At 39.4% G+C, this 9,875-nt stretch overlaps 1 long non-coding RNA gene across 1 annotated transcript; it reads left to right on the top strand.

Moving 5' to 3' along the window:
• Positions 1–3,059: 3,059 nt before the first annotated feature.
• On the top strand, positions 3,060–9,628 carry LOC142169503 (uncharacterized). Its single transcript, XR_012699457.1, has 3 exons — positions 3,060–3,940; positions 7,552–7,620; positions 9,447–9,628. It is a non-coding gene; the product is annotated as an uncharacterized LOC142169503 (long non-coding RNA).
• The last annotated feature ends 247 nt before the right edge of the window (positions 9,629–9,875 follow it).

Below are 9,875 nucleotides of genomic sequence, written 5' to 3'. Positions count from 1 at the left end.
TTTGGCGATCATTTCACCCGAAAGATTCCAAAGTTGTAATTCAATCCAAATTATTTTTACCCAAATCCTTTCAAGCCATTTCGATCAATTGGCGAGAATGTTCAAGAATTGGAGGATACGATTACTTGGATCGGATGCAACCAAATGAGAGAAATAAAATGAGAGAGTCCTATTGGTGAAAACCCTCATGGGCACTGTAGGGCGATGGTGAGTAGAGAAAATAAAAATGAGAGAGTCTTGTTAGTGAAAACCCACAAAGGGCACTATAAGGCGATGTCGAGAAGAGAAATGAGAGAGATCGGCTAGTGAAAACCCGTAAAGGGCACTGTTGATCGAAAAGAGGAACTACACAGCCATGGAATCAACACATTCCCGGGCAAGATTTTTCTGTTTCAAGTCAAAAGTTGTGATGAGTTTCTAAGAGTCGGACAGTTTACACAGATCAGGCATCCAGTCCAAAAGACATGTCATGTTCATTGAAGTCCGCATGTACTCCCAGATAAGTCCGTCTTTCTGTTCCCTGAAAGGGACACCTCTTGCTTTAAACTCATTCTCTATTCCATTGTTTATTTTTCTTTTAATCCCTTTTGATCTAACTTTGTTTAAAAAATAAGGCAAAGAAAAGACGGCAAGACCGATTTACAAGGTTCTCATTTGAAGCGAGCTGATATATTCAAAATGCGCCCAGCCTCGGCAAGGACATCAAGTCGACCCCGATTGACCATGATTGGCCGATTCTTTGAAATGGAAAACATTGAAAGAAGCCAAAAGCAAAATGCCAACAAAGGCAAAATAAAGTTGAAATAGGTTAAGTCCCATACAACCAACCGTCATGGCAAAGTTTGGAAATGCCAAAGGTTCTCTGGGGTCAGAGATGCAGTTGGTATTCAGGAAATAATCAGTTGCAGTTGAAAAGGAAATGTGCCGAGATCAAGAGATCGAAATAATCAAGGACACAAACCGATCTCCATTGTAAAACTAACAAATCTTTCTGTTTAGAACAGGAACACAACAATTTAAGAAACAGTTCGTGAAAAGATGAACACCATCAAGTGAAGTTCTCAAATCCTTGATTTTCTTCCAATATGCATGTAAATATGTTATTTTTAGTTTCATTATAGGGAATCAATACCCTATCTTCAATACATGGTACTACATCCCCTGGTTGCATTACTTTCTGCCTACATAGGGTACGAAATTCCCTAGTAGAATCTTAGAGACAAGAGCCTCATCTTATTGCCAACACAGGGTACTACATTCCCTGGCTGCATTACTTTCTGCCTACATAGGGTACAACATTTCCTAGTAGCATCCCAGAGTGCTAAGAGCCTCACCTTATTACCAACATAGGGTACTACATCCCTTGGCTGCATTACTTGTTGCCAACATAGGGTACGGCATTCCCTAGTAGCATCTCAGAGCACTACGAGCCTCATTTATTGCCAACATAGGGTACGGCATTCCCTAGTATCATCCTAGAGTGCCACGAGCCTTATCTTATTGCTAACACAGGGTACTACATCCCCTGGCTGCATTACTTTCTGCCAACATAGGGTACGCCATTCCCTAGTAGTATCTCAGAGCGCCACGAGCCTCATTTTATTGCCAACATAGGATACAACATTCCCTAGTAGCATCCCAGAGTGCCACGAACCTCATCTTATTGCCAACACATGATACTACATCCCCTGGTCACATTATTTTCTACCTACATAGGGTACGACATTCCCTAGTAGTATCTTAAAGAGCCAAGAGCCTCACCTTATTGCCAATACAGGGTACTACATCCCCTGGTTGCATTTCTTATTGCAAACGTAGGGTACGACTTCCTTAGTAGCATCCTAGAGTGCCACAAGCCTCATCTTATCGCCAACATAGGGTACTACATCCCTTGGATGCATTACTTTCTGCCAACATAGGGTACGACATTCCCTAGTAGCATCTCAGAACATCATGAGCCTCATCTTATTGTCAACACAGGGTACTACATCCCCTGGTTGCCTTCCATCTTATTAACATAGGGTATGACATCCCCTATTATAAAAAAATATCTTTTTCAATTCTTTATTCTGCAATAGCAAATATAGTTTAACGTATTTTCAATAACTCACAAAATTTTTCTAGTGCAAACTGGGGCAGAAAAGTTTTGTTCGTTTTGTTTGTTTCTCATGGCTGCAGGTTTTTATGCGAAGTACGGATTGGATGTGCAAGAAAAGACTCTAGCTTTTGCCAGAGAAAGTGGAACGTTTGATCTGAATACCAGCAGCAACCAGCTTTGACGTAATGCATGCAGAGACATAGAGTCTCAAGATCTATCTTCTCACCATCTGATCAAGAAACAAGCTTGTGAGAATATTTCATAGTCTATTGCATCGAGAACATCAAGTTTCAGTCTAAAGTCAATGGGATAAGCAACTCAAGAATCAAGACTAGACTCCAGATGACTTTTAGATAGAAATTTTATAACTCTTAGATTTTAAGAGTATGTAATTTTCTATTCATTTTCCTGTAATAGTAGGAACCGCAGACCGGAACCTCAACGGAACTTCGCTCGATTCTCCATCTAAGCATAATCCATCACTCTTCTTCCACTTGAACTACACGTGACCTGATTCCCTTATAACCCGGGATATGTAGGCTGCCTAAAATCAAGCCTCGGTACATCTTTTTCTTTTATCTTATTTTCCTTTTTCAATAATAGTGAGGTCAAAAATCAGTCACCTTGTTCATTTTCTTTACCTGAAAACTCTTCATGTTTCCAAGCAAAGAGGGGCATGCTGTGAACACCTAATTTTTTACCACACCCAAATTCTATACTATTTTAGTGTAAATATTTTTTTTAGGTCTACAGTTGATATTTTAAACTTTTATCTTACTCTAATAGATTTTATTTGAAAATAATTAAATTAAAAACTAAAAGAATATCCACATTCTAAAAGTACAAGTTTTATTTCTATTTACAAGAAAACAAATTTACAAAAAGAAATGGTTTCTTTTAAATAGAATTTTAATTAGTTATGGTATCTTTTCTTTGTATTATTTAAAGTACACACACACACACACACACACACATATATATAGCTTTGTATTTTACCTTTTTTTTTTCTTTTGTTTTCCATCATTTCAAAAAAAGAAAAGAAAAGTAAAAGTCATTTAAAAAAAAAAACTAACGAAAAAAAAAGAATAACAAATTGAGCAATTTAAAGATTTCTCCTAATATTTAGTCTACACTCACGCCCCTTCCCCTCAACCCCTCACGTCTCACTCACATTGCACAAACGATCATCTGCACACACACACACACACATTATACATAATGCAGAATCCTCTAACTTCCTCACTCCCTTTTCCCCTCACTTGCATAACACACATGACATAATGCACTACTCACACACACTGCACTATATAAGACATTCACTTTTAGCATTTAGAAAAAAAGGAGGGGAGGGGGGAATATTTTGAAACAAGACACAAAACTTTGAACAGAAAGGAGGAGTCCAATTTTTGAAAGCGAGAAAATTTTGAACAGGAGAGGAGAACAAGATTGAGAGAAAAATAAAGAGAGGTGAGGAAAATATGATTTAAAACAAAAAACAGAGAACGGAAACCCCTTGGAATATTGCTTTCCCTCGCCAAAATCCGGCCATCCGCCAGAGCTGACCACCGGTGATGGCCACTACTGCTCCAACCTAGCCGCTTCCCCCTTTACTCCTCTCTCTGCCGTCTCAACCACCATGGACGCCGCTTAAAGCTCCAAAACCAGTCCACGAACAACTCACTTCTTTCTCAATCGAACTCCAGCCGAAATTCAAGGTCTAAGAGCTTGTTTGAGTCGAGATTCAAGGTTGCCGGTGAGAGGTTCAGTCCGGGTCTTGGTTGTTGACTCATATGTCAACTCTTGTATTCCGACAATATTGACGTTTGAGAATCGCAATTTGAGGTTCTTTCTTTAACTTCCATCTTATTAATGGTGTTATTTGTCTCTGTTATTGCCTATTTGTATAGTAAATTTGCAACCTATTAGTTTTCCTTCATCTTTGCTGTAGCTCTATGGTATCTGACTAAAAATCATAAATTTCCTCTAGAATAAATTTGTTGTAAAGAAGAAAAATCTTTACTGTTTTATTTTTCCTAAAACAAGAAAGGACAAATCTTTGCTGATGGCATAACTGATTATACTAGTTGATCATTGTTGTAGTTGTACAACTAACTTATGAACGTTCATTAGCTTTAGCAAAGTGATAGGAAGTTGGAATATCTCAAAGCATGAGACAATACTAACATGGGAGGTGATTCTAGATGAATTTGAAATAGCATAGCAGAATGTCTCTGAATGTATTAATCAAGGAAATGTATGGTAAATTAGGAGTTCGAACTAGTTTCTCAAAAGGAATTGAAGTACCAGTGGTGTTGGTAATTACGCCTAATCTATTATCGTGATTATGTACATGTTCGCGTTCGCGTGACATAATTATGATACCAAAAATAAATCAAAGTACGCATTTGCGAGACTTTGACCGAACAATCCTAAAATAATAAAGTGTTATTAATTATGTACACGTACGTGTGACATGATTTTTAGCGCGCCAAATAAAATGAGTATACGTACGCGTAACTTGTTTCAAGATAATTCCATAATTACGAATAATCAAGCAATCTAAAAGCGGTAAAAGGTAAAATGCACATAGGTTCTAAAATAAGTAATTAAAATGATTTAAATAAGCCAGGTATGATTAAAAGCGACTATGCTAAAACCACAGAACTCGAGAATGCCTAACACCTTCTCCCGGGTTAACAAAATTCTTTACCCGGTTTTCTGGTTTCGCAGACTTTAAACAGAGTCAATTTCCTTGATTTGGGATTTTAAAATAAACTGGTGACTTGGGATACCATAAATTATTCCAAGTGGCGACTCTGATTAGATAAATAATTTCATTTCGAATAATGTCACTTAAATTGAAAAAACTCCCTTCTTCCCTATCCCTAGGGAAAAAGGAGGTGTGACACACATCATACAAATTCTCGGAGTTTCATACCCTCAAAACCAGATTTAAGACTGTTACTTACCTCAACCGCGCAGAAATCCTACTCCAAAATGCTTTTGCCTCTCGAATCGGCCTCCAAATGCCCCAAATCTAGCCATAAACAGTACGAGATAATAAATATTGGCTAAAAGGATCAAATCCACAAGAAAACTACTAAAATATAGTCCAAAATCAGAAAACGGCTCAACCCGCCCCCCAGGCTCACATCTCGAAACCCGACGAAAGTCACAAAACCCGAAAGCCCATTTACTCACGAGTCTAACCATACCAAATTTAACAAAATCTGACCTCAATTGCCCCTCCAAAACCCCAAAATTCACTCTCCAATGCCCAAGCCCTGATCTCCCAAATCTCACCTCAAACACTTACCAACTAGGTGTAAAATCAATGGGGAAATACCATTATTAAATATAAATAGGCACAAGGAACTTATCTCAGTGATTACTCCAAAATCTCTCTCAAACCCCCCAAATTACGAGCTCAAAAATGATGAAAAATCTCGAAGTGTTCTATTTATAGGTTCTGCCCAGACTTCTCGCACCTGCGGCTCCATTTTCGCATCTACGGGCAAAGCCCCGCTTCTGTGGAAAAATCCCTAAGCTGAGCCTCCGCTCCTGCGATCCAGTGACCGCATCTGCACTCTTCGCGGGTATGCGAACTAAATCGCACCCGCGGTCCAAACTCGCACCTGCGCCCCTAAATCCGATTCTGCGACCATCGCAGGTGCGGGAATGCCATCGCACTTGCATCCTCTGCCCAGGTCCTCCTTAGCTGCATCTGCGGCTCCTCCTTCGCTTCTATGGGCTCGCACTTGCGGTTCCCACTCCGCAGGTGCGGTTACACCAGTAACAGTAGCTTCAGCTGTAATTCCTCAACTCCCATCAAGCCGTTAACCACCCGAAATCACTCCGAGGCCTTCGGGACCTCAGCTGATGATACCAACAAGTCATATAACCCATGCAAACTTAGTCGAACCTTCGAATCACTCAGGACAACATCAAAACACCAATTATACCCTGATTCAAGCCTAAAGAACTTTTAAACTTTCAAATTCCACAAATGACGCCGAAACCTTCCAAACCACGTCCGATTAACCTAAAAGTTTACACACAAGTCAAAAATGACACCACGAACCTATTCCAACTTCCAAAAATCCAATCCGACCCCGATATCAAAATTTTCACTGCCGGCCTGTAATGACCCGGCCAGTCGTTTTGAGAATTTAATTCCCGTTCGATAGCATATGGCCCCGAGCAGCTTCGTATTATATGTATTGACTTGCGTGCATGGTGGGATTCTGTTACCAGATGATTCAGAGTAATTTGGGACACTTAGTCCCTAAAACGAAAACTTAAGTCTTAGAATTTTGACCGTAGTCGAAATAATGTGAAGACGACTTCGGAATGGAGTTTTGTCAGTTCTGTTATCTCCGTTGGGTGATTTAGGACTTAGGGTCATGTACATATTATGTTTTGGAGGTCTGTAGCTCATTTAGGCTTGAAATGGCGAAAGTCGAATTTTTAGAGATTTTGACAGGTAGTGGACTTTTTGATATTGGGGTCGGAATGCAATTTAGAGAGTTGGAACAATTCTGTTATGTCATTTGGGACCTGTCTGCAAAATTTGACGTCATTCCGGGTTGGTTTGATATGTTTTGGCATGTGTTTTAGAAGTCGGAAGATTTGGAAATTTATAAGTTCGATTTGTACTTTCGGCATTGTTTGATATTATTTGAGACCTCGAGCGAGTCCGTGTTAGGTTATGGAACTTGGTCGTGTCTTGGACGGGGTCCTGAGATGTATTTCAGACGAGTTTCATATGGTTTTCGTGGTTGAGAAGAGGCCTGCATTCTGGTGTAATCGCACCTGCGGACCTTGGACGCAGGTGCGATGGTCGCAGGTGCGAAGGTGGAGGCATAGGTGCGAGAAGAGTTGGTGTTGGCAGCCTCCACAGATGCGAATTATGGCGCGCAGAAGCGAGGGGAAGCGCAAGTGCGGTTGGACATGCGCACCTGTGATTACGCAGATGCGGCTAATTTTGTCGCATGTGCGGTCACGCCTGGGTAGAAAAGAGAAATTTGAGGGTTTGATTTCATTCTTCATTTTTGACTTGAGAGCTCGGAATTTGGAGATTTTTCGAGGGATTTTCAGAGGAAGCTTTGGGGTAATGATTCCTAACTCGTTTTTGGTTGTATTCCATTAATCTATAGTTGTTTTCTCCATTTAATTTTGGATTTTTGGGGTTGAAATTGAGAAATATTGGAAGAACTTCTTCAATAAATATTTCGAGTTTTGAAAGGGGAATTGTGGTTAGATTTGAGTAATTCTTATATGGTTGGACTCGTGAGTGAATGTGTGTTCATATTTTGTGATTTTTACCTGATTCCGAGACGTTGCCTGGGTCGACTTGTTAGGGCGAATTTGGGAATTTTTGTTAAAATATTGATTTCATTAATTAGATGAGTCTATTATGGTTGTATTCATGATATGCAATTGTGCTTGGCTAGATTTGGACCATTCAGAGTCAGATAATTGAGAAAAGGGCATTCTTACGGACTAATTGAGCTTGGTTCGAGGTAAGTATCTTGCATAACCTTGTGTGGGGGATTTTTCCCTTAGGATTTGAGTCTTCTATGTTGATTGTAGTCCATGTACGCGAGGTGACGAGTACGTGCTCGGAATTATTTGTGAAAAGTTGGCCTTTAGGATTCTTAGGTCCTTATATTCATCGAGTATGAAGTTGTTCTGGATATGATTTAAGTTCCTATTTACTAGTTTCACCTCTACATGCTTTAATTAGAATTAAGTGCTTCAGGATTCACTCTTATGGCCCATTTGACTCTTATTTTACTTAACTAAATATTTTACCTCCTCTATTGTCATGCTATCTTTTCATAACTGCTTATTTTTATTTGGAATTATTATTATCTCATCCTATAATTGTTTAGTCTTAATTGAGGTTATGATTATCTTTACGCTGTTTATCCTTAAATGAATTGTTGAATATCCTTCGTAATTTCTCAACCTTAAAGGAAGATTAGATATCCTGTATCTTAGTCGACTTGTTGTATTTGGAATTATTTGACTCATGTTAGCCTCCCTGTTGTTAAAACATATATCGTGGGATCATTGCTACATACTAGTTTTCCCTTGCTGAGCTGTTCTCTTTACGCCTAGCATTCTTTACTGTGGTTATTCCTTGTAAATTGGATTCTACCTTTTCTTGTGATTTAAAATTCTTGAGTTGATTTACTCATTGTACTTTGTATTATTGCCATTGTTGCTGTTTGTACTTGTTGTGGTGATGCACGAGGTTTCTGCCGTGCGGTTGTTATTATTGTGATGCACGAGGTTTCTTCCATGCAGTTGGGGTTGTGGTGATGCACGAGGTTTCTGCCGTGCGGTTGTTGTTATGGGGTTGCATGAGGTTTCTGCCATGCTATTGTTACTATCTGATATTTGCACATGCGGCGTGACAAGGCGGGATATATATATATATATATATATATATATATATATATATATATATATATATATATATATATATGGGTTGCGCATGTGGCGAGACAAGGTGGGAACATTGTTATGCACGTGTGGCGAGACAAGGCGAGCATTTACTTTATTATTGCACACGTGGCGAGACAAGGTGGGCTGTGTCAGGGATTATTTTGTGATGATTTGTGATGGCCTGGGGGCATTCTTGTTGTTGATATTTGTGTAGTGGTAGACTTACCTGTGTGAGCTTTATCTTGTGAAAGTTGTGAGAAAAATATTCTACGTGTTGTCCGTTCTTTTTTCCTTTTGCTTATTTGCTGGTATGGACTATGCTCAGACACTTGCACAAGCATACACGTAGTTAAGAACTCTTATCGGATAAGAGGTGTTCTTGATAGTGTTGAACATATATGCTCACCCTTGTTTACTTTCCTTCTATGTGAGAATGGCTCTATTGGTACGTGAGTCGTCAGTGTGGTTATGAGGTGTTATGAAGGCACAAGATGCCAAGTGTTAGGGTTCAGGTATTGAGACCTGTGAATTGTGATTTGTCCGAGTTTCGGTACCTCGTGGAGTTGTTGACTAAAACTTGACGTAAAGCCTGTTGTAGTTGCTGAGATATTACTTGTCCTTGCTGTATTTGTGATTCCGGATTTAGGTTGGGTTCCATTCACTTTTCTGTGTCACTTTTATGGTATTCCGTCGATACTTGTTGTTTCCTTTCTTGATGAAATTACTGTATTGTGAGATATCATGTTTTGTTTTTCCTATACTTATACTTGTTTAGTTTATTAGACCAGTAGGTGTCTTGACTGTTCCTCGTCACTACTCCACCGAGGTTAGTCTTGATACTTACTGGGAACCGTTGTGCTGTGCTCATTCTACTCTTCTGCATATTTTTGTGCAGATCCAGGTATTGATCGTTAGTAGCTGTGCGGGTCGTTGCTATGGAGACTCAAGGTAAACCTGCTGCTGCGTTCGCAGGCTTCGGAGTCACCTTCAAGTTTTTATTTTGCACTATTTATTCTTATTTCTGAACAGTTGTATTTAGAAATTTGTAGCAAACTCTGTAGAGCTTATGACTTGTACTACCAGTTTTGGGAATCGTAAGAGATTCTATTTAGATAATATTGTTGTTTCAATTATTGTTAGGCTTACTCAGTCCCTAAGACTAGGTACCATCACGATACCCAAACAGAGGGGAAATTGGGTCATGACAAGTTGGTATCAGAGCTCTAGGTTCATAGGTGCTACGAGTCATAAGCTGGTTTAGTAGAGTCTTGCGGATTGGTACGGAGACGTCTGTGCTTATCTTCGAGAGGCTACGGAACTATTA

This window comes from Nicotiana tabacum, chromosome 15 (genome assembly GCF_000715075.1).
Source record: "Nicotiana tabacum cultivar K326 chromosome 15, ASM71507v2, whole genome shotgun sequence".
Taxonomy (NCBI): Eukaryota; Viridiplantae; Streptophyta; class Magnoliopsida; order Solanales; family Solanaceae; genus Nicotiana; species Nicotiana tabacum.
Note: the sequence above shows the minus strand (reverse complement) of the source record. Positions and strands in the feature narration are given on the sequence as shown.